The sequence below is a fragment of the Dioscorea cayenensis genome, chromosome 20, assembly GCF_009730915.1.
Source record: "Dioscorea cayenensis subsp. rotundata cultivar TDr96_F1 chromosome 20, TDr96_F1_v2_PseudoChromosome.rev07_lg8_w22 25.fasta, whole genome shotgun sequence".
NCBI lineage: Eukaryota > Viridiplantae > Streptophyta > Magnoliopsida > Dioscoreales > Dioscoreaceae > Dioscorea > Dioscorea cayenensis.
The window spans coordinates 5,764,679-5,791,567 of NC_052490.1; positions in this window are offsets into that span (position 1 = coordinate 5,764,679).

The window sequence follows — 26,889 nt, forward strand, 5'->3', positions numbered from 1 at the left end:
TCTCATATTGTGTATTTGGTGTTCTTTTTATGCATATAGGTTGTGAATGCCTTTGAAAGAGTAAAAAAAGGAAGCAAAGATAGGCTATAAAGACACAATGTTGGGAGTTCTTGTTCAATTCAAGGATCAAGACACGAGAGCAGTTCATAAACGTGGAGATGTGTGCCAACTTCCAAGAAGATTCAAGTCAATTCACTATTTGGAAGGGCACAAAGGCAGCCACATCTTCATATTCCTTCTCTTTGTGAAGATTGCAAGACCTCTCAAAGATACGTCGATGAAGAAAAGTTTTATAGCCTACCACATGGACGTGTGCCCGGACATGTGGCCTTAAGAGAAGAGTGTTCGGATCGCGTTTTGTGAAAAAGTACTCGTAGCAAATTTCATCGTAGCAAATCACTGTCGCTCACGCGCGTGGAAATTCCAGCGCCCGCTGGAAAATTCTTGCAGCCCACGCGGCGCGTGGAAAAATCCACACGGGCGCGTGAGGGCACGTGACGACGCGATCTAAGGCCTATAAATAGCCGTTTTGCCCTATTCTTTCTCATCTTTTGTGCGGCTCTTGAGGGGTGAGACGGCTAGGGTTTGGAGAGGAGGTCTTTGCGGCTTTGGAGGCGCTTTCGTCACCAACTTTGATCGATTCCTCCTCCGTCATAGCATCAAGGAAGCCACCGGTGAACCTAGCTTCGGAGTGGGTCCTTCAAGACGTCGAAGCTCTCCATCAAGGCCATCAGCTCATATATAAGGGGGTTTATTTCTATGGTTTTAATGTACTTTCATTCATTGATGGTGTGTTTTTGTATGTTGCTCCATGGAGAGCTAAAAACCCTAGAGGGTATTTGGGCTTGTGAACCCTAGGATTCTCATCTTTTGTGGATTTGCTTTAGTGTTTCTATTTAATCCGAGTTTGATTAAGTTTTAATCTTGTATTCTCATTGCTTGCTTGTTTAATTAATCCTTGTGGTTGATTGGATTTTGCATGATTTGTTGCCTTTGATGGGAGAGAGGTCTCCATTAGAGTTAGAACCTCAAGATTGAAAGAGGGTTGAGAGGGTGAGTCATGAGATAGTGAAGTGTCCCCTTTCCCTTCCGATTGAGTGTATTCTATCTCCATTCCCTAAGCTCTATGCAACCATATTTGGTGTGAGGCGTGAGATTGCGAGATTTCTCCGCCGGGACCTTGTAGGGGGTTAGGATCCTTCGCCGGGAATTAGGGTTGGATCAATCTTTAGGAATTGGATACAAACTCTTGGAATCCCTAGAGTGCTTTGTGGTCATATGTGGTGTGAGGTGTTGAGATTGAGCGATTTCTCCACCGGGACCTCGTAGGGGACTAGTATCGGTGATCTAGAGATAGATCCCGATTATGTTTGGATTTCCACGACTTAACTTACTCATCATAGAAACACTTTGCTTATCCGGTACCTAATACCGAATCCTAGGGGGAGCATTGCCCGAATACCCCACTTTTATCGATTGAGATCTCCATCCATTTTACCCTTGCATATTTCGTCTCCGTGATTCATTTCTTCGCACATTAGATCACCACACCTTTCCCATTTATCATTAGGCTAGATAGTAGAGAAGAAGTTAGTACTAGTAGCCCCTGCTCCTTGTGGATTCGACTACCCGACTCACCGGGTATTTATTACTTCGACACCCGTGCACTTGCGGTACACACACGCATATTCGGACGTGTCACTATGTCTTAGCATTTGAACATTAGCAAGATTTTCTCCAAAATCGGTGCATTGTGATCCACATTGGCTTCTTTCCTTCATACTCGCCCTCACAACCCTACCTGGACGAAAGTAACATAAAAACACACATATTAGTGTAAAAACCCGAGAGAAGTAATGCTCAACATAAGGAAAGAATGCTTCGCATTCATATCACACAAGCACTTATCATCAACCATGCCTAACTCTATACATATCCCGGAGGAGAAATTGGATAACCTCTCAACCTTGCAGTCGCATAGAATTTCAATGAGCTATAGGGATTCCTAGTGATAAATCTCTTTCTAATTATAGACCTAACCCTTTAGTCCAGGTGGAAGGTCTCTAACCACAATTAAGACCTAGATACTAAGATCACTTCTACGCTTCACTCCATTGCACCTACAACTAAGCCCCAGCGGAAGGCATCCCTTAGACCATTCACTCTATTATGGTCTCAAAGAACTCGAGGAACGGAGGTAGAATCTAACACATCAGATGGGAAAGTGGATGCTCTTGTACCTGTCGACTCACCCTCTCAAACCTATCCAACCTAGCTTTGTCTAACACTCGTGGTATGTCACTCACTCATAAGGTTACCAATAAGAGAGTGAACCACAACACTAGTGTCACTCTAGGGGAGTATTCAAGCAATCAAGCATTCAAGGTTGGAACTCACAATAAACATCATTTAATTGAAAGCATAATAAAGAGATTCAATGAAACGAATACACACTAGTGTTCACAAATACCCAAGTACCCACTAGGGGTTTAGCTCTCCATGGAGCTAATTACAATCAAAGAAATAGAATGTAAAAAGCATCGAATCCATAGAAAAACCCCTTGATAGTTGTATCGATGGTCTTGTAGAGAGTCCTCTACTACGTCGCAAAAGGGTCCTTTTGTCGGGGCCTAAGATACACCTCACCGGATCGGTCGCCGATGAAAGCTCTCCCAATAACCTTCTTCCAAATGACGCATGATGTCGAGCAGTAAAAACCTTTTCCAAAACCCTAGCCAATACCTCTCAAAACCCTAGCCGAAGCCCTCTCTCAAGTTGGGGAAAAGATCGAGAAAATATTGCTGAAATCGGGGCTAAATCGACTTTTAAGTATGGTCGGAATCGGGGATCCACGCCCCTGTGAGCGCCTACGTGGATTTTTCACTGCAGGCGTGTCGAATTTTCACACGTCGTGTGGATTCTCGTTCTCACGTATTCTTAGTCGGGTCGTGAATATTGCTTCTATAGTACTTTCTGCGAGTGCTCGCTCACGATGATCCGACCTTAAAATACATCCCGAATCCATACTTTCATCGAGGTAACGTAAACGGGAACACATTCACGTCATGGATCGCTTTGCGTTTCAACTATGTCTTCGCATTTAAACTTTAGCAAAATCGGCCTCACAACCCTACCTGCATAAAAGTAACATAAAAACACACATATTAGTGTAAAAACCCGAGAAAGGTAATACTTAACTTAGGGAAAGAATGCTTCGCATTCATATCGCATAAGCACTTATCAAGTTCAAATGTAAAAACAAGTAATCCATAGAAAAAACCCCTCGGTATTCATGTCGATGGTCTTGTTGAGTAGTCAAGTCTTCTCAAAGGTTCCCTTGCACGGCCCTACGCCACACCTCGCCCGGATCTATGCCAGAAAGCTCCCACAATATTCTTCTTTCAAAGCAAATCGTGGTGTCAAATCCTTCTAACCACTCCTAAGACGTGTTAAAAAGCCTCTTGAAACCCTAATCGACGGACATCCCAAATGATAGAGAAAATTTAAAAGGAAAAGAGGTGAAAAAAAGATCCCTAAAAATAGGGCTCAATCACGGCTTAAGTAGAAAGTTTGGAATCGAGCATCCACACATCCCCTGTGGATTCTTCCCATGGGCACATGGAATTTCCACCAGCGAGGGAAATTTCCTCACGCCAATGTGGATTCTCTGGAATTCTCATTTTCGGCCAGCTGTGAACAGTAACTGCTGTAGTACTCGGCCAAAACACTCCCAATTCCACACTCTTCATTGAGGTAACATAAACGGGCACACATTTATGCCGTAGATCACACATCTTCTTCAATAAAAAACTTCATTGGCGAAGATCTTATTATCAATGCACAAGTCAAGATACGCAAATGTGACTGCCTTTGTGACCTTCAAACTCATTGTAGTGACTTGAATTCATGAAGGTTGGCACACATTCACATATCTTGGAGTCCCACTCTTGTCTTCATGTTTGTTCCTTCCGAGATTCCACCACATAATACGTAAATGATCCACTTTTGGCTTTTTTTATAAAGACTAGCTTCATAACCCTAAATGCACAAAAGAACACAAATACAAATGTATTAGCGCTAAAATCTGATAAAAGTAATGCAAATCATAAGGAAAAAACACTCCGTATTCTTAACACACGAGCACTTATCAGTCCTCTACAGCTTATTCTATTCTGCCATGTTATTTGACCCTTTAACTTCCATCTCAGCTTGACCTTAGGTTTGGGACCGTGTTTCTTAGGATTTCCATGACTCATTAGACATCAATTAGGAGGTATAATAAGAAGTCTTGTGCTTGAAATAGTAGTCCTAGTGTGAGCAATGTCCGGGTGCCGCATTTCTATTGATTGCCTCTCCTTCTTTCTATTATGTCTCTTTCTTCTTTTATATTTTTATTTGTATTATGACCCACCCTTTGCGGGTGTACCAAAAGTGCACAGGTTTGTTGAAGTAATAATACACTGGTGAGTGGGTAGTCGTATCAACAGGGAATACTTATTAGAAACATAAAATTTGCTATTTAATAGAAATGAAGATGAATCGATAGTGGTGTGAACAAAATCAATGCAAATAGAAACAAGTAAAGCAAAAGGAAGCACAAGTAAATAATAGAAGAGGCAATCAACAGCATGTGTCACACCCGGTCATTGCTCACCCTAGGACTATTACTTCATGTATAAAACCAACTATTATCTCTCCTAATTGATGCCTAATGAGTCGTGCAAATCCTAAAATACACAGTCCAAAAAATAATCTCAACCATGACTAACCCTACACTATGCCCCGATGGATAAATCGCTCAGTCTCGATAACTCATACTGCGCAAAGTTGCTTAAAGCTCTAGTGACCCCATGTGATAAACCTTATTCCCCAATATATATCTAACCCTTTGATCATGGCGAATGACCCCTAGTCACAATTAAGCCCCAGATACGAAGGATTAATTCAATGCTTCACTCTTTTGCTCTCATAACTAAGACCTAGTGGAGTTCATCTCTTAGCACTTCACTCTATTATGACAGCAAAGAACTTTTAGAACATGAAGGTAGGATAAATCATACCAGAGGGGAAAGGGGATGTTCAGCTACCTCTTAACTCACTCTCTCGACCTTCTCAAATCTTGCTTTGTCTAACCCTTATGGTGTGTCACTCACTCACAAGGATTACCAATATAGACTCTAAACCCTAGTATCACTTTAAGGGAAAATCCATTCAACAAGCATTGATACAACCCTTTGCATGTATATCACAAGTGCACGGGTTTATCGAAGTAATAATACCCCAGTGAGTAGGTAGTCGAATCCATAGGGAATAGTGATTTGAAACATGAAGATAGCTATGTAACTAAATGATGATGATTCAAAGGTGATGTGAACAATATCAATGCAAATAGAAATAAAGAATGAAATGAAGGGAGACTCGATCAAATGAGAGGAAAGACAATTGATAGAAAGTGGTGCACCCAAACGTTGCTTACCCTAGGACTATTGCTTCAAGTGTGAGACCAACTATTATATCTCTTGACTGATGCTAAATGATTCATGGAAATCCTAAAACTCACACTCCCAAACCTAAGTTCAACCGTAACTAATCCTATACTATGCCTCGATGGAGAAATCACTCAGTCTCGATACCTCACACTGTGCAAAGTTGCATAAAGCTCTAGGGACTCCAAGTAATAAACCCTATTCCCTAATATATATCTAACACTTTAGTCTATCCGGAAGACTACTAGTCATAATTAAGCCCCATCACTAAGGATTACACCAACAGTTCACTCTGTTGCTTGGGCAACTAAGCCCTAGCGGAGTTTCTTTCTTAGCACTACACTCTATCATGACCGCAAAGAATTTTTGGAATACGGAGTTACGATAAATCACACCGGAAGGGAAAAGGGACGTTGACTCACCCTCTCAACCCTTTCCAATCTACCTTTCTCTAACCCTCATGGTGTGTCACTCACTCACAAGGATTACCAAGGTAGACTCTTAACTCTAGTGTCACTCTAAAGGAAAATCCATTCAACAAGCATTCAAAATTGGAACTCAATTAAAGACATCAATTAAAGAAACACAATAGAAAGGTTAAAGAAACAATATCATCCTAGGGTTTACAAGTCCAAGCACCCACTAGGGGTTTAGCTCTCCATGGAGCAAGATACAATCAATAATGAAATCGAAAGTAAAAACATGCAATCCATAAGTAAAACACCCTTGGTATTCATGTTGATGGTCTTGTGGAGTAGCCAAATCTTCATCAAAGGTTCCCTCATCAAGCCCGGGGCACACCTCGTCGGATTGATGCCGAGGAAAGATCTCCCAACAACTCTATTTCTAAGGAAAGCGGTGTTGAAGGCCGTCTAACCGCTCCAAAAACCCTTGCCAAAGCCTCTCTAAACCCTAGCCGTGGGCGCCTACAAAGATGGTTAAAAGATGAGAAATGGAAAAAAGGATCTCCAAATCGGCTAAAATCACGGCTTTAAATAGGCTGGAATCAAGCATCCACACGGGCATGTGGAATTCTCGTAAACTTAAGAATGCAACCGTTGTAACTAAAGTAAACAGCCATTGGCTACGTGAGCATGTAATTTTAGTCAAAACTTGTGTAAAGAACATGTGTAATGTGAACTTCCCCTCCCCCCAAACACTTAAGACGTACATTGCCTCAATGTAAGCATGCAAGCTCAATGAAAAGCATAATGACAACACCCTTTATGTGTTGTATCATAAGTGCACGGATTTGTCGAAGTAATAATAACCTGGTGAGTTGGTAGTCGAATCCAAAGGGAATAGTGATCAGAAACACAGAGATTTCTATTTAATAGAATGAAGATGAGTTAATAGTGGTGTGAACAATATCAATATGCAAAGAAATAGAGAAATAAGAAAGACAGATGCAATAAAATGAGGGGAAAGTCAATCGATAAAAAGTGGGGCACTCGGATATTGCTCCCTCAAGAACTATTGCTTCAAGTGCAAAACCAACTATTATGTCTCCCAACTAATGTTTAATGAGTCATTGAAATCCTAAAATACACGGTCCTAAACCTAATGTCAACCATGACTAACTCTATACTATGCCCCGGCGGAGAAATCGCTAAGTCCCAACACCTCACACTGTGTAATGTTCCAAGAAACTCTAGGGATTCCAAGTGATAAACCCTTGTTCCTAATATAGATCTAACCCTTTGGTCCAGGCGAAAGACCACTAATCACAACTAAGCCCCAGTATTAAGGATTACTTCAACGCTTCACTCTATTGCTTACGCAACTAAGCCCAGCGGAGTTTTTCTCTTAGCACTTCACTCTATTGTGACCGCAAAAAACTCTAGGAACACGGAGGTAGGATAAATCACACCGGAGGAGAAAGGGGATTTTCCGCTACCTCTCAACTCACCCTCTCGACCTTCTCCTATCTAGCACTGTCTAACCCTTATGGTGTGTCAATCACTCACAAGGATTACCAAGGCGGACTCTCAACCCTAGTATCACTCTAGAGGAAAATCCATTCAACAAGCATTTAAGATTGGAACTCAAATAAAGACATCAATTAAAGAATCATAATAGAAAGGTTAAAGAAATAATATTATCCTAGGGTTTACAAAACCAAGCACCCACTAGTGGTTTTGCTCTCCATGGAGAACAATACAATCAATAATGAAATCAAAAGTAAAGATATGCATTCCATGAATAAAACCCCCTTTGGTATTCATGTTGATGGTCGTGTGAAATGACCGCGTCTTCATCAAGGGTCCCCTTGTTAAGCTTAGGCACACCTCGCCAGATCGGTGCAGATGAAAGCTCCCCCAATAACTCTCTTCTAAAGGAACGCGGTGTTGAAAACCGTCAAACCTCCCCAAAAGCCTAGCCAAAGCCCTTTAAACAATAGCCGCGAGCATCTCCAAAGATGAGAACAAGATGGAAAGAAGGATCCCCCAAATTGGTACATGTCACAGCTTTAAATAGGTTGGAATCCAAAATCCACATGGGCATGTGGAATTTCGACACGCCCGTGTTAATTTCTGGAAATTTCATTTTTTGCGGCCTGGGAACAGTAACTACTACAGTGATATGCTATAGTGACTTTGTTAAAGTACCTGTTATAGTACTCCGCCAAAATACTCCTGACTTCACACTTTTCATCGAGGTAACATAAACGGGCACACGTCTATGTTGTAGATCGTGTTGCTTCTTCAACAAACATCACATTTTACAAAATTGTTGCTAGCATTGCACAAGTCAGAACACATGAATGTGATTGCTTTTGCGCACCTCTAAACGGCGTATTTGCTTGAATACAATAGTGGTTAGAGCACAATCACATGTCTTTGAGCACAACTTGTGTGTTCACATTTGTGGACTCTAAGATTTCATCAACAAAGTGCCTCCACGATCTACTTTGGCTTCTTTCTTTCATTTTCATCTCCACGACCCTACATGCACAAAAGAACACAAATACACATGTATAACTGATAAAATCTAAGAAAATTAATGCTCATCATGAGAAAAGAATATTTTGTATTATTAATACTCAAGCATTTATCATATAACAATAAAAAACATGTGTGGAAGTGGACAATTGAAACAATACTCCCCTAAACTCCTAATGATACGTTTGATGGAGCTATATTCATTGAGAGTTGAGTCCCAATGGGTTGTGTATCACACATAGACATGTCACCATATCCATGACTATTCCTCAAATTCCATACTCACAAGACCATCTGCACGTATACACAAAGGGGTTCAATAGAGCTCAATAAAAACAAAATAACTCGAATATATAAAGATAAAGTAATGAAATACAACTTGAGACAACTAAAATAAAAGATAAACTCATAAAGAAGATCCTTTATGATTGATATAGTTCTAAAAGAAAATGCATAAATAAAATATAAAAACATAATGAAATCTAGTAAAGACGCATAAAGGGTCGGTGTCAGCCTCGGTCACCTCTGCTGTGGCTACTGGTGCTGGTGAAATAGGTGGACCAACTGGTGTTGGAACTAGTGATGGTGGTGCTGGAGATGCCTGAAGGGTCCTTAGTCTCATAATGAATGGTGAGGTCACTTCTCTCTCAAGTAACTGCTGTAAACTGTCTAGATGTGCCATCACCTCTGTATGGTTCATGGCCTGTGTCACACAAACCTTAGCAATATCAACCCGTAGCACCCCTACAGCAGTCTTGAGCCTCTCAAAATGATCATAGGCTCGAGATATAGAAAACATATGCACTGGAGGTGGCTCCTGTGCTGCAGGTGATGCCTCAGTCTCCATCTACTCCGGCTGTGGCTCTCGCGCTGGCTGAGACCCCTTAGCTGCGCCACCCTCTTCCTCAGCTATCTCAGGGATGGGCGTAGCCAAAATATACATACCAGGCCTATATTTGCGCATCAACCCCATCTTTCTCATTGTATCTAGGCCTAAAGGTGAATGAATGATCGTCTTCTCAGCCCCACAGATAGCCTCCAACAAATCCATGCCTATAATAAGTCCGGTAATGTATGGGCCTAAGAAAATCACATCCACTCTAATATACTAGCCCTGGTGGCATGATACACCACTAATATGTACACCAAATGAGTCAACTGATGCTGTACCATCGAATATAGATATAATAACTCCTGCCGGCTCAGGACTCCAGTACTGTCACCACGGCCATTCACCGACCTCCTCAAAATGGCATGAAGGTAATGATATGCAGGTCAGGAATTACACTTGGCCTTGCACACCCTTGGCTCGTACTGTCCCTGGATGTATAATGTCCTATACGCTCTCTAAGGAGTCAAACTACCAGCATAGTCAGTCAGAAGTCACTCGTACTCCTCAGTAGCAGTAAAAGTCTCATTGTATAATCCGAACCCGATCGAAAACTATGTGATGCTCATAGTATAGTGACAAGGTCCCCATGCGTATATCCCGCAAGTGCATGGGTTTGTCAAAGTAATAATCCCGGATGAGCGGGTATCGAATCCACAGGGAGTAGGAAATAAAAACACTTAATCCATTTCTTAGCTATGTGAAAGATCAGTAGTGATAAGTGTGACAATGATTCAATTCTCAAAGGTAAAAACAACAAGTAAGAGAGCACGAGTAAAGAAGAAGGTAAGGCAATCGATAAAGATGGGGTACTCGGATAATGCTCCGCCTAGGACAATCGTTTCAAGTGCAAGAACCCTCTATTATGCTTCCTAATCAATGCAATGGTGAGTCGTGGAAATCCTTAAATACTTAGTCCCAAATCTAAGGTCAACTATGCCTAACTCTATACATGTCTCATAGGAGAGATTAGATAATCTCCCAATCTCGCACTCAAATAGAGTTGCAATGAGCTCTAGTGATTCCAAGTGATAAATCTTTTCTAATTATAGACCTAACCCTTTGGTCTAGGTGGAAGGTCCCTAACCACGATTAAGCCCTAGATACTAAGATCACCTCAACGCTTCACTTCGTTACACGCGCAAGTAAGCCCCAGCGGAAGGTCTTTTCCTTAGACCATTCACTCTATTATGGCCGCAAAGAACTCGAGGAACGGAGGTAGAATCTATCACGTCAGAGGGGAAAGGGGACGCTCCTGTACCTCTCGACTCACGCTCGCAACCCTCTCCAACTTAGCTTTGTCTAATGCTCGTGGTGTGTCACTCACTCACAAGGTTACCAATAAGAACTCTCAACCCTAGTGTCACTCTAGGGGAATTGTTCATACAATAAAGCATTCAAGGTTGCAACTCACAATAAATATCAATAAATTGAAAGCATAATAAAGAGATTCAATGAAACGAATACATCCTAGGGTTCACAAATACGCAAGTACCCACTAGGGGTTTAGCTCTCCATGGAGCTAAATGTAATCAAAGAAATAGAATGTAAAAGCAATGAATCTATAGAGAAACCCCTCAATAGTTATGTCGATCATCTTGTGTAGAGTCCTCTACTCGTCGTAACGGATCCTTTGTCTGGCCTAGGATACACCTCCCCGGATTGATATCGACGAAAGCTCTCCCAATAATCTTCTTCTAAATGATGTGCGATGTCAGAGCCATAGAACCTCCCCATAACCTTAGCCAATACCTCTCAAAACCCTAGCCAAAGTCCCCTCTCCAGTTGGGGAAAGGATGGAGAAAAGAATGCTGAAATCGGTGCTGAAACGGCTTTAAATAGGGCTGGAATTGGGAGACCACACGGGCATGTGGGTTTTTCACACGCCCATGTGGAATTTCCATACCGGCGTGGATAATTTCCACACGCCCGTGTGGATTCTCTTAATTCTTGTTTTCTTGGCTGGCTATGAACAGTGTTGCTACAGTAGTTTGTTATGACGCTCTGCTACAATACCCGCCTGAATAGCTTCCCGAATCCATACTTTCACTGGGGTAACACAAACGGGCACACGTTCACTTCGTGGATCACTTGCTTCTTCAATGATAGACAATTTGGTGGAGTTCTTGTTCTATGTGCATAAGTCAGAATGCTCGAGTGTGACTGCCCTTGTGCCCCTCCAAATGGATGTGCTAACTCGAATACGAGGAGGTTGGCACACACTCTAGCATCTCACCCGACCTATGTCTTCGTGTTTGAACTTTAGCAAGATTTCCTCCAAAAATCGGTGCATTATGATCCACATTGGCTTCTTTCCTTCATAGTTGGCCTCAACACCCTATTTGCATGAAAGTAACATAAAAACACACATATTAGTGTAAAAACCCAAGGAAGGTAATGCTCAACATAAGGAAATAATGCTTCGCATTCATATCGCACAAGCACTTATGATATAGTGATGTCCAGATGCTTTGAACTGTACGGCGTTTACAATGTCAAAACTAGCATACGATTGATGAAACTCGAATGACTCTAAAACTCAAATGACTTTAAAACCTCTAGTATCAATGCATGGATAGCTGGCTCTCTGATCAGTAGTAACTGCCTCCAACTACCGACTAACACAAACTCCTCGACCTCACCAGCTAAATCATCTCCCTGCTGTATATCTCTCAATATACTCTTGTTTGGGAAATGCGATTACCTGAACTTCAGCTTCGATAACCACTCAAATCAGACTTAGTGCTCGGGAATAACGAATCCCATACGCTCCAGCTCAGGGGATGAATCGCGTGGATGCTTGTAAGCTTGCTTTTTTGACCGGGGTACCATATCTACAAAAATTGATGAAGAATCGATCAAATAAGCTCATAAAGAAATACTGCAGAAATCCACACGATCATGTGGAAATTTCACACTCCGATGTGGATCCACGGGTCATGTAAGACGCACGGCCATAATGTAAAACATCCACAAAAAACACACCAAATTCATTTCTAAAATCATATTAAACATTGTATCAAACATTTAAACATAGAAACAAAGCAACATTCACCAATTTAATCAAAATAAATCAAGATTGGTGAAGAAAAAGAGAGAATGAGGGTTTACCAACAAGATGAAGATGAAAAGCTTAAAATCGGCCAGAAAACTCGACTGAAATTCCTCTAAATCGATGGTGCGAGGTCGGGAGAGTGAATGGGTGCATTTACTAGGTGTTTGGAAGTGAAATAATGAAGAGGCAGAATAGCTTTATAAAGAAAAGTCACGCCTGCTCATTGTCTGCACATCCACACAGGCACGTGGAAATTACCCACGCCCGTGTGTCTCCGCAGGGGCAGACACATGCCCTTATGTGCTCTCGGGATAGCACATTTCTCCTCTGAATGCATCCACATTGGTGTGCAGAAATTTTCCATGCACATTGCCTCCCAAGAAGTGATTGTTTAATGTCACTAAGCTTGACGTACCTCTTCTTACTTCATGGGGGCTCATGGAGAAAGAATAATTCCTTATCATTGTTACTAACCTCTCCACCAAAATATGGTTTTAGCCGATGTTCGTTCACTTTAAATGTACCTTTTTCCTGATGAGAAATTTCAATAGCACCATGGGGTGATACCTCAGTTACAGTATAGGGCCCAAACCATCTAGACTTGAGCTTTCCCGAAAATAGCATTAAGCTAGAAATGAACAATAACACTTGTTCATTAACTTTGAATTCTTTCAGATTTTTGATATGCTTGTCATGCCACTTCCAAATTCTTTCCTTAAAAATCATTACATTCTCATATGCCTTCATCTTCCATTCATCTAACTCATTGAGATGAAGCTTTCTTCGTTCCCCCACTCTGCTCAAGTCAAAATTCATAGCTTTCATGGCCCAATAGGCTTTATGCTCGAGCTCCACGGGCAAGTGACATGATTTACCATAAACCAAGTTATAGGGGGTTGTCCCTATTATAGTATTATATGCCGTTCTATGAGCCAAAAGTGTGTCATCCAAGCGTTCGACCAATCCGCTTTCCCTATTCCACGGACTTTGACAAGATTCTCTTAAGCTCTCCATTCGTGACTTCCCCTTAACCACTTGTCTGTTGGTAATAAGGGTTAGCAAGGCGATGATGCATACGATAGCGCTTCAATACTTTCTCAAGTTGGGTGTTGCAGAAATGGGTTCCTCGATCACTAATTATAATTCATGGGGTCCCGAATTGAGTGAATGATCTCTTTAGAAATTTGACTATGGTTCTAGCATCATTAGTAGGTAAAGCTTGAGCCTCCACCCATTTAGTGACATAGTCAACCGCTACAAGAATATATTGATTGCCATTAGACTTTGGGAATGGCCCCTATGAAATCAATACCCCATACATCAAATACCTCACAAAATTGTATTGGATTCTAAGAGTGATAAGTGCTTGTGTGTTAAGAATTCAAAGTGTTCTTTCCTTGCGATGAGAATTACTTTTATCAGGTTTAAGCGCTAATATATGTGTATCTATGCTCTTTTCAAGATGTAGGTTTGTGAAGCCAAAAGTATATTGTAAACACACTAATTGGTGGAATCTTGGAAGGAACGAACGCAAAGACACAAGTGGGGCTCTAAGATACGTGAATGTGTGCCAACATCCATGTATTCAAGCCACTATAATGAGTTAGAGAGGCATGAAGGCAGTCACATTTGCATTTCCCGACGTGTGCATTGATAGCAAGATCTTCACCAATGAGGCTTTTGATTGAAAAGTTGTGATCTACGACATAAATGTGTGCCCGTTTATATTGCCTCGATAAAAAATGTGGAATTGGGAGTGTTTTGGCAGGGTAATGTAGCAGGTTGCTGGAGCGAATTACAGTAGAAATGCACTGTAGCATTCATGTGCACAGCCGGCCAAAAGTTAGTTTTCCAAAGAATCCACACGGGTGTGTGGAATTTCCTCACGCCCGTGCGAAAATTCCACAGGCCCGTGTGAAGAATCCACTGGCTCGTGTGAAATTCCAGCACTATTTAAGCCGCGATTCAGCCTGATTTTGGGGGATCCCTTTCATCCATTTCTTCAACTTTTCACCATCTTTCGAGATGCCATCGGCTAAGGTTTATAGAGGCTTTTGGCAAGTCTTTGGAGTGGTTTTACAGATTCGACACCGCGCTTCTCTTGGAAGAAGGATATTGGGGGAGCTTTTGTCGGCACCGATCCGGCGAGGTGTGCCCTAAGCCGGACAAGAGGACCTTTGGAGAAGACGAGGCTACTCCACATGACCATTGACACGAATACCGAGTTGGTATTCCTATGGATTACTTGTTTTTACTTTCGATTTTATTGTTGATTGTATCTTGCTCCATGGAGAGCTAAACCCCCTAGTGGGTACTTGGATTTTGTTAACCCTAGGATGTTATTGTTTCATTGACCCTTTATTATGCTTTCCTTAATTGATGTCTTTAATTGAGTTCCAATCTTGAATGCTTGTTGAATGATTTCTCCCTTATAGTGACACTAATGTTGAGAGTTCACCTTGGTAACCTTTGTGGATGAGTGACACCATGAGGGTTAGACAATGCTAGATTGGAGAGGGTTGAGAGGGTGAGTCGAGAGGTAGCAGAGCGTCCCCTTTCCCCTTCTGTGCGATTTATCCTACCTTCATTTCCTAGAGTTCTTTGTGGTTATAATAGAGTGAAGTACTAAAGGATGAACTCCGCTAGGGGTTAGTTACGAGAGCAACAAAGTGAAGCGTTGAAGTGGCTTTAGTGTCTGGGGCTTAATTGTGACTAGGGGCCTTTTACCTGCACCACAGGGGTAGGTCCATTCATAGGAAGAGGGTTATCACTTGGAATCCCTAGAACTCCATGCAACTTTGCATATTGTGAGATGTTAAGACTGAATGATTTTTTCGCCGAGACATAGTGTAGAGTTAGTCACGGTTAACCTTAGGTTTTGGACCGTGTGAGTAAGGATTTCCGTGACTCATTGAGCATTAGTTAGGAAGCATTTATAAGTGCTTGTGCGATATAAATGCGAAGCATTATTTCCTTATGTTGAGCATTACTTTCCTCGGGTTTTTACACTAATATGTGTGTTTTTATTTTACTTTCATGCAGGTAGGGTTGTGAGGCCGATTATGAAGGAAAGAAGCTAATGTCGATCATAATGCACCGATTTTGGAGGAAATCTTGCTAAAGTTCAAATGCGAAGACATAGGTCGGGTGTGAGATGCTAGAGAGTGTGCCAACCTCCTCATATTTGAGTTGGCACATCCATTTGGAGGGGCACAAGGGCAGTCACACTCGAGCATTCTGACTTATGCACATAGAACAAGAGCTCCACTAACTTGTCTATCATTGAAAAAGCAAGTGATCCATGATGTGAACGTGTGCCCGTTTGAGTTACCCCCGATGAAAGTATAGATTCGGGAAGCTATTCAGTCTGGATACTATAGCAGATCACTATAGCAACAATGTAGCAAAGTACTGTAGCGGCAATGTTCACAGCCGGCCGAGAAAACAGGAATTCAGAGATTCCACATGGGCGTGTGGAAATTATCCACGCCCGTGTGGAAAATCCACATTGGCGTGTGAAACATCCACAGGCCCGTGTGGTTGCCCAATTCCAGTCTTATAAAAAGCCAATTTCAGCCCCAATTTCAGCCCCAATTTCATCATTCTTTTCTCCATATTTTCCATAACTTGAGAGAGGGCTTCGGCTAGGGTTTTGAGGGGTATTGGCTAGGGTTTTAGAGAGGTTCTACGGCTTTGACATCGCGCATCGTTTGGAAGAAGGATATTGGGAGAGCTTTCGCAGCACCAATCCTGCGGGGTGTATCCTAGGCCGGACAAAGGATCCCTTGCGATGAGTAGAGGACTCTCCACAAGACCATCGACACGACCATCGAGGGGGTTTTCTATGGATTCATTGCTTTTACATTGTATTTATTTGATTGTACTTAGCTCCATGGAGAGCTAAACCCCTAGTGGGTACTTGGGTATTTGTGAACCCTCGGATGTATTCGTTTCATTGAAACTCTTTATTATGCTTTCAATTAATTGATGTTTATTGTGAGTTCCAATGTTGAATGCTTTATTTTATGAACATTTCTCCTATAGTGACACTAGGGTTGAGAGTTCTTATTGGTAACCTTGTGAGTAAGTGAAACACTACGACCGTTAGACAAAGCTAGGTTGGAGAGGGTTGAGAGGGTGAGTCGAGAGGTATAGGAACGTTCCCTTTGTCCTTTGCTGTGATAGATTCTACCTCCGTTCCTCGAGTTCTTTACAGCCATAATAGAGTGAATGGTCTAAGAAATGACCCTCCGATTAGGGCTTAGGTGCGAGTGCAACGAAGTGAAAGCGTTGAGGTGATCTTAGTATCTAGGGCTTAATCGTGGTTAGGGACCTTCCACCTTGACCAAAGAGTTAGGTCTATAATTAGGAAGAGATTTATCACATGGAATCCCTAGAGCTCATTGCAACTCTATGCGAGTGCGAGGTGTTGAGATTGTTCGATTTCTCCTCCGGGACATGTATAGAGTTAGGCATAGTTGACCTTAGATTTGGGACAATGTATTTAAGGATTTCCACGACTCATCATTGCATTAATTAGGAAGCATAGTAGAAGGTTCTTGCACTTGAAACGATTGTCTTAGGTGGAGCATTATCTGAGTACCCCATCTTTATCGATTGCATTACCTCCTCCTTTACTCGTGCTCTCTTACTTGTTGCTTTTACTTTTGAGAATAGAATCATTGTCACACTTATCACTAATGATCTTTCACATAGCTAAGAAGTGAATTATGTGTTTTTATTCCCTACTCCCTGTTGATTCGATACCCACTCATCCGGGATTATTACTTCGACAAACCCGTGCACTTGCGGAATATATGCCGGGGAGTAGGTGTTTAGATATACTTTGCACTTTGTTTTCTTAGCTATTTACCATTCATTTTATTTCACACTTTCTTATTCTTCCATTATTCTGATTTGTTTTCTTTTGTCATATCTTACTTTTTTTGTGAAGAGTTTAAATGATGATTGATCCGCTAATTGCTCTGTATTCTTGAGTTGAAGCTCTGAGTGAAAAAGTTGATAGAATTTTTGGTTCACAACAACCGAGCATTCCTTGTTGCAACACATATCATCCAATTGAAAAGAGTGACAAGATCCCCTTGCTTATATCGCGCAAGTGCACGGGTTTGTTGAAGTAATAATCCCGGGTGAGCGGGATCGAATCCATAGGGAGTAGGGAGTAAAGACACTTAATTCAATTCTTAGCTATGTGGAAGATCAATAGTGATTAGTGTGAAATTGATTCAATTGTCAACAATAAAAGCAACAAGTAAAAGAGCGAAAGTAGAAAAGGAGGTAAGGCAATCGATAAAGATGATGTACTCAGATAATGTTTCACCTAGGATAATCACTTCAAGTGCAAGAACTCTCTATTATGCTTCCTAATCAATGCCATAGTGAGTCGTGGAAATCCTTACATACATAGTCCCAAATCTAAGGTCAACTATGCCTAACTCTATACATGTCCCGGAGGAGAAATCGAACAATCTCAACACCTCGCACTCGCATAGAGTTGCAATGAGCTCTAGGGATTCCAAGTGATAAATCTCTTCCTAAATATAGACCTAACCCCTTGGTCCAGGCCGAAGGTACCTAGCCACAATTAAGCCCTACATACTAAGATCCCCTCAACGCTTCACTCCATTGCACGCGCAACTAGGCCCCAGCGGAGGTTCATCCCTTAGACCACTCACTCTATTATGGCCGCAAAGAACTCGAGGAACGGAGGTAGAATCTATCACGCCGAAGGGGAAAGGGGACACTCATATACCTCTCGATTCACCCTCTCAACCCTCTCCAACCTAGCTTTGTCTAACGCTCGTGGTGTGTCACTCACTCACAAGGTTACCAACAAGAACTCTCAACCCTAGTGTCACTCTAGGGGAAATGTTCATACAATCAAGCATTCAAGGTTGGAACTCACAATCAACATCAATTTATTGAAAGCATAATAAAGAAGTTCAATGAAACGAATACATCCTAGGGTTCACAATCATCCAAGTACCCACTAGGGGTTTAGCTCTCCATGGAGCTTAGTAGAATCAAAGAAATTGAATGTAAAACCAATGAATCTATAAAGAAGCCGCCTCGATGGTCGTGTCGATGGTCTTGTGGAAAGTCCTCTACTCATCGTCCAAGGATTCCTTCGTCCGGTTTAGGATACGCCTCGATGGAAGCTCCCTTACCAACCTTCTTCCTAATGGAATCACGATGTCGAGCCGTAGAACCTCTCCAAAAACCTTGGCCAATACCCCTCGAAACCCCTAGCCAAAGCCTTCTCACAAGTTGGGGAAAAAAAGATGGAGAAAAAGAATACCAAAAATCGGGGCTGAATCGGCTTTTAAATAGGGATGGAATCGGGCGACTCCACAGCGTGGGACGATACAGCGCTCGTCGGGAATTTCCACAGGGCGTTGATAATTTCAACACGCCCGTGTGGATTCTCCGTCTCTCGATTTCTCGGCCGTGTAAGCAGGTCTTTGCATAGATTTGCCCTACGAGATTGTCATAGTTCTCCTACGTCTTCGACCTGAATAACTTCACAATTCCATACTTTCATCGGGCTAACGCAAACGGGCACACGTTCACGTCATGAATCGCTTGCTTCTTCAATGATATATATGTTCGTGGGGTTCTTGTTATTATATGCATAAGACGGAATGTTCGAGTGTGCCTGCCTTTGTGCCCTTCCAAATGGATGTACTCACTCTAATGCGAGGAGGTTGGCAGACATTCTAGCATCTAACAACTGTCCTATGTCTTCGCGTTTGAACCTTAGCAAGATCTCCTCCAAAATAGGTGCATTATGATCCACATTGGCCCATTTCCTTCATACTCGGCCTCACAACCCTACCTGCATAAAAGTAACATAAAAATACACATATTAATGTAAATAACCGAGAAAAGTAATGCTCAACATAAGGAATGAACGCTTCGCATTCATATCGCACAAGCACTTATCAAACTCCCCCACACTTAAGCTTTTGCTTGTCCTCAAGCAAACATTAAAACATTCTTTGCATCCATGAAGAAAATATTGAAAGTGCTTGGCCTTAGGTTCACCAAAGTATACAAAGATAGCATTCTACAAGTAAGGAGAATTCCAACACTAAATACGAAAAATCAATGCTCTAGCTAAAAACTTGAATCAAAAAAGATAACAAACCCGAATTTCGTGTAAGTGTGTGAACTCACTCAAAACAACCCAAGGTATACTCCTCAAAGTTCTAAGTACAAGGGATTTATTTATCTACAAAAGTGGCAAAAAGTTTTAAAGATGGTATTAGCTTCACACATACTCTAAGGTAGCCCTTTCCAAAGAGGCCGCTAAGGTGGCTTTCACACTTTCGAGGTGGTAGCCCTTTCTACCGGAGTGGTAGCTTTCACTCATCTATGAGATAGCTCTTTCTCTCATTAGGCCATAACTAGTATCCGACTTATGAGAGTAGCTCCATACTTCATAGGTGGTAGCTCTTTCCGCCGAACAATTCAAATAAACAATAAAACTATTTTGTTCCTTCTTTTCATTTTTCATCATTTTTTTTTGCAGAATTTAGCACAAGCAAATAGACCTAACTAGTCCCTTTAACATCGAACATGAGTTTCCAATAGAGTTCAAGGAGTGAGTAGTGCACTAAGTGTAAATCGGGCAAAAATTCCTAAAAATTCAAGCAAGAACTAGAGTATGAAAACATTCAATGTTAACAATTCTCCTAGACTTAAGAATACAACCATTACAACTAAGGTGAACCGTCATTAGCTATGTGAGCATATATCAATCAAGAATAATAGAAAAGATGTGTGCAATATGAAACTCCCCCCCACACTTAAGTTGTACATTGTCCTCAATGTACACATGCAACCTCACTCATAATGTATCATTCAAAAATAGATGTGGGAGAAGCAATCAAAACAATACTCCACTGACTCATAGTGGTGCGTTTGATGAAGCTAATTCATTGGGAGTAGTATTCCAATGGGTTGTGAAGCTCGCACGGCCAAGTGCCAAAGCACCTTGGCCGTGCCCATGACTAAGTCTCAATGTCCAAGAAGACAAGACCATCTACACGCATACATGAGGGATTTCAGTGAAAGTCAAGAAAAACAAAAATAACTCGAGTGTATAAAAGATGAAGCAATGAATACAACTCGATAATGCAAAAAATAACATAAACTCAGAAGGAAAATCATTTCTGAGTGAACAAGTCTAAAAACAAGAAAATAAGATAAAGTAAAATGCATGAAAGTGAAGAAAAAAAAGAAGTCAAGTGTCGGTGCTGCTCTCAGGCTCCTGTGCTACTGCTGCTGAAGTGGAAGCACATGGTGGGTCTACAGGTATTGGAGTAGAGGATGGAGGTGCTGGAGGAACCGACGAGGGCCTGAAGGGTCCTCGGCTACAGGACAAATGATGAGGCAACATCTCGCTCTAGGATCTGCTGTAATATGTCGAAACGTGCCATGATCTCTGTGTACTAAGTGGCCTGCGTAGCCCTAATCTCGGCAACCTCAGCTCGGACCACTCTTATAGCATTCTCGAGCCTCTCAAAGCGATCATTAGCTCGAGAAGGTGAAAACATACGCACTGGGGGTGGTTCCTCGGCCGCTGGAGGTGCCTCGGTCTCCATCGATGCGGGCTGAGGCTCAGGGGCTGGCTGAGATCAAGGAAAATGGGAAGGCCCTCAATCTGATAGCATCATCTGTAACACCATTAATCTTAAGCATGTCACACACTTCCAAGAAGTTCTTGATGTGGTTGTTCCAATCCTCATCAGCCAAACCATTAAATTGCGTGGATTACTATATCATCTAGATGAATGCTGGCTTTAGCTCAAAATTCTGAGCCCAAATCGGTGGTCACACAATACTTAACTGTGTGCCCAAAAAGTAGGTCTGGCATAATCTGAGAGTGTCCTCTACAGCTCATTATGTTCTGCAATATTTTCTAACACTTCACCTTCTACCTCAGCTTGATTTGACTGTTCTTGTACGGGTTCTTTACCCCTTCTTCGAAGTGTACATTCAAGTTGAGGATCACGTCCAACAAATGTCGGAGGATTCCCTCGGGTCATAACCTGGAGCTGCAACCAAAGAAAAAAACAAATCAGAATGATGGAAGAATAGCTGATGAATAGATAAAAAAGAAAAGTGCAAAGTATTTCTAAAACATCTATTCTTCAACAACGGCGCCAAAAACTTGACAACACCCTTTGTGTGTTGACTGCAAGTGCACGGGTTTGTCAAAGTAATAATACCCCGAGGAGATGGGTAATGTATCCACGGGGAATAGTGATCGTAATCATAGAGATTGCTATCTAACTAAAATGAAGATGAATCAATAGTGGTGGAAACAAAAATCAATACAAATAAAATCAAGTAAAGAAAAAAGAAACATAAGTAAATGATAGGAGAGGCAATCGACAGAAAATGGGGCACTTGGACATTGCTCACCCTAGGAATAATGTTTTAAGTGCAAGACCAATCATTAAATCTCTTAATTGATTCTTAATGAATAATGAAAATCCTAAAACACACGGTCCCAAACATAAGGTTAACCGTCACTAACCCTATACTATACCCCGGTGGAGAAATCACTCAGTCTCGACGCCTCATACTGTGCATAGTTGGTTAAAGCTTTAGGAACTCCAAGTGATAAACCCTATTCCCTAATGTAGATCTAACCCTTTTGTCCAGGCGAAAGACCCCTAGCAACAATTAAACCCCAGATAATAATGATTACTTCAATGTTTTACTCTGTTGCTCGTGCAACTAAGCCCAGCGGAGTTCATCTCTTAGCACTTCACTCTATTGTGACCACAAAGAACACTATGCAATATGGAGGTAGGATAAATAACACTGGAGGGAAAAGGGACGTTCCGCTACCTCTCAACTCATCCTCTCAACCCTCTCCAACTTAGCATTGTCTAACCCTCATAGTGTGTCAGTCATTCACAAAGGTTACCAAGATGGATTCTCAACTCTAGTGTCACTCTAATGGAAAAATCAATTCAACAAACATTCAAGATTAAGAACTCAATTAAAACATCAATTAAAGAAACATAGTAAAAGGTCAATGAAACAAAATCATTCTAAGGGTTTACAAGTCCAAGCACCAACTAGGGGTTTAGCTCTCCATGGACCATGATACAATCAACAATGAAATCAAAAGTTAAGATATGCAATCAATGAACAAAACTGTCTTGGTATCCATGTCGATGGTCTTGTGGAGTGGCTGTGTCTTCTCTAAAGGTCCCTTCGTCAAGCCTAGGGGACACCTCACAGGAGTGGCGCTGACGAAAGATCCCCCAATAACTCTCTTCCAAATAAATATGGTGTTGAAGGCCATTAAACCTCTCCAAATTCCTAGCAAAAGCATCTCCAAATCCCTAGCTGCGAGCACCTCAAAAGATGGTGAAGAGAAGGGTAAAAGATCGGAATAAAGATCCTAAAATCGGGCTGAAATCGCAACTTAAATAGTGCTGGAATGGGGATCCACACGGGCATGTGGAATTTCTACACCACCGTGTGAATCTACAGGAATAAATTCTTCAATATGCATATGAACAGTAAGTGCTACACTAAATTGCTACAGTGATCTAATAAAATGTAATGCTTATTGTAAGAAAAGAATAGTTTGTATTACTAATACACAAGCACTTATCATGACTCCAAGGGGAGCTTCATAGGGGAAGACACAGGCCCTTATATGCTATCGGGATATCACACTTTACCTCTGAATGCATCCACACAGGTGTGTGGAATTTCCACACGCCCGTGTGCCCGATCCACAGGGACACGCACACGCCCCTGTGGCTTCTTTGTCCATCCAAGAAATTTCTCTAAGTGTTTTACACACCTGTGTGGTAATTTGACACTAGCTGTGGATCTTTCACAGGACAACTCACATGGTCACTCACACATCCCTATGTCTTCTTGGGATAGAGGAGGACTTTTCTGCAGAGTTTCACATGAGCTTGTGGAAATTACCCACGCCCGTGTGAAATGCACAGGGTCATCAACAGGGTAAGACGCATGCCCCTGTGTCTTCTCGAGATAGAGCTTTAAGGCTCTACAGAGAAACACACGCCCTTGTGGAAATTACCCACCGCCACATGACCGTCACAAGGTCATTCCTAGGGGCAGATGCACACCCCTGTGTCCACTCGGGATGAGCTCTGATGAGCGGAGACACGCGCCATTGTCGAATTTCCTCACGGCCATGTGTCTTCTCCCGATAACTTAGAAAAATTACAGACTCCGTAGAAAATTTCTACACATCTACAACTACTCAGAGCCTGACTAAAGTATGCAAAAGTAACCAGAGAATCATGAAAAACATGCTCAAATGACCAAGAAACTTCGCCAATCTCAATTAAGCACAATAAAACATCAATGATCCACATGGAAAACACAGCAAAAGCATATAAAAATCAAGACACTGACACTCAAGATCTTATTCAAACAAGTACTAAACTAAACCTAGAAAAACAGTAAAGACTTGGGTTTCCTCGAAAGACGCGCTTGTTTAACGTCACTAACCTTAACGTACCTGACCTTACCTCACGGGGGCTCATAGATAAAGGTTTACCTCTTACCCATAACCTAAAAGCTTGATGAACATAATCTTTTGAAGATAGAGGAGGAGTTATCGAGCATATTACCACACAAAGGTTTGTCACCCTTACTCCATTATTGCACATCCCCATTAGCCTTGGGGAATTTCTTGTGTTATCTCCTTGCTCGCTTCATCTTTTGGATCATCTTCTTCATTATCCCCGATGTAGGTTGCATCATGTCCTCTCGACGAAGCATCAAAATTTCTTCATTCGCCATTTCTTGGTCAAGCAATCCCTCGTATGGGTCCGGACACATCATTTCCTACACATATTCATCTATTAGTTCATCAGTAGTGTCAAGGAATTAAAGAGTATCATCAAAGTTAGGAGAATGTCTCATGGCTTCGGCGAGGAGGTATGTAAGCTTGTCATCCCCAACTCATAAATTCAACTCCCCGCCATCCATGTCAATGAGAGCCTTGGAAGTGCGCAAGAATGGACTCCTAAGAATCAAACGAACATCAACATCCTCATCAACATCATACACTACAAAGCCCACAGAAAATATGTACTTATCAACCTTCACAAGTACATCTTCGATGATACCCCTCAGATGTCTAACCATTCGGTCTGCCAACTGTAATGTCATCCAAGTGGGCTTACTCTCCCAAGCCTAGTTTTTGGAATAATGTATAAGGCATGAATTGTTTCTAGCTACTGAGACTGGAAATGCCTTTTTTTCACCCAAATTACCAACGTTACAACCGATGATGAAGCTTCTGGGGTCCTTCTTCTTGTTCGGCATATTCTTTTGCAACACCGCTAAACATGAAGCATGTAAGATCACAGATGCACTCTCCTCTAACTTCCTCTTGTTGGTCAACCTTGAGAAACTTTGAGACAATGCATCCACAAAAGGAATGTTGATGTGCAAATGCTTGAATAGACCCAAGAACTTCTTGTATTGCTCATCATTTTGGTAGCTCTTCAAGTTTGAAGGGTAAGGAATTCTTGATTTGTAAAATGGGGGTGACATCTCCTTCTCTTTGGCTTCTCCTCAACCTCCATGACCTTAGGGTACTTCAACATTGGTCTTCTCACTTAGAAGCCTACCCTCAACCTCATGACCACTTCTCAAAGTGATCGCCTTCACATGTTCTCTCGGATTAGTTTGGTGTTACTAGGCAAGCTTCCTTGAGGTCTCTCCGATAATGACTTTGCAATTTACACCACTTATTCTCTAAATTGTGCAATGATGCGGTGTGGTTACGAAGTATAGCTTCGATCGACTGAAACCATGTCTCTGACGATTGGACGAAATTCGTCAAAGCCTTCTCTATATCAGACATACATTTCTCCAAGTCTAAAACTCGATTCTCCATGTTCGGGGCTTATTGTTGTTGTTGGAAACCGGGTGGCCATGGCCTATTGTTGCCCTTGATTACTCCATGAAATATTCTGGTGGCTTCTCCAACCCAGATTGTAGGTGTTGCTATAAGGATTGCCTTGGCTTCTCATTGCATTACCCACAAAATAAACTTGCTCTACGGATACCACCAATAGAAATTAGGCAATCGAATGGATCATGTCCTCGCCCACATCCATTACAACTCCTTACGGCCAACAATCTAGGAGAAGTTAGAGTGTCTGACTTCTTGATCAATGACTCCACTTGGGCAGCCAGAGATGTAACAACATCAATCTCATAGAGGCCAGTCACTTTTTTCTTTTCCCTTGCATTGCATTAGTAGCTATTCAAACCCATTTCTTCAATTAATTGCTAGGCTTATTCATGGGTCATGTTTCCCATTGTACCTCCCACGGCGGTATCAAGAAGTTGTTTGGTGCTTGAGTTCAACCCGTTGTAAAATGTATAAATTACCATCCATTCGGGGAACCTGCATTATGGACACTTCTGTTAGAGGTCCTTGAATTGTTCCCAAGTCTCAAACAAGGATTCAAGCTCCATCTGAACCAATGAAGATATCTCATTAAGATGCTTTGCTGATTTCCCTAGAGGGAAGTACCTTGTAAAGAAAGCTTCAACCATTTCGTTCCATGTTGTGATGGAAGCTATTGTCAATTAATGGAGCCACTCTTTGGCTTTTCCATTCAAAGAGAATGGGAAAGCGATCAATTGAATTACATCATCAAAAACCCCATTGATCTTCAACATGTCACACACTTCAAGGAAGTTCTCAATATGATTATTTGGGTCTTCATTGCCTAGCCCATTAAATTGTCCAGACTGTTGAACCATTTTAATAAAAGCCGACTTCAATTCAAAATTTTGGGCAGCTACTGGTAGCCTAACAAAGCTCAACTGTTTCCCATGAATAGTAGGTCTTACAAAATCTGAAAGTGTTCTTTGTTGCCCCTCTTGTTCGGCCATGTTGTCAGATTCTTCAATCTCTATTTCAACTGGATGATTATATTCTTGCCAAGGTTCTTTGCCCCTTCTACGAAGAGTTCGTGAAAGTTCAAGATCACTTTCAACCAATGTAGAAGGGTTCCCTCGGGTTAAAAACTGGAGGTACAACCAAAGAAAGAAAAACAAATCAGAACAATGGAAGAATAAGAAAGAGTGAAATAGAATAAGTGATGAATAACTAAAATAGCAAAATGCAAAGTGTTTCTAAAACACCTATTCCCCAGCAACTGTGCCAAACACTTGACAACACCCTTTGCGTGTTGACTGCAAGTGTACGGCTTTGTCAAACTAATAATACCCTGGTGAGTAAGTGGTTGTATAGATAGGGAATAGTAATAAAAAACACAAAGATTGCTATTTAACTATAATGTAGATAAATAGATAGTGATGGGAACAAATCAACGCAAATAAACACAAGAAATAAAAGAAGGAAGCTCATGTAAATTATAGGAGAGGCAATCGATAAAAAAGTGGGACACCCGGACATTGCTCATAATAGGACTATTGTTTTCAGTGCAAGACCAATCATTA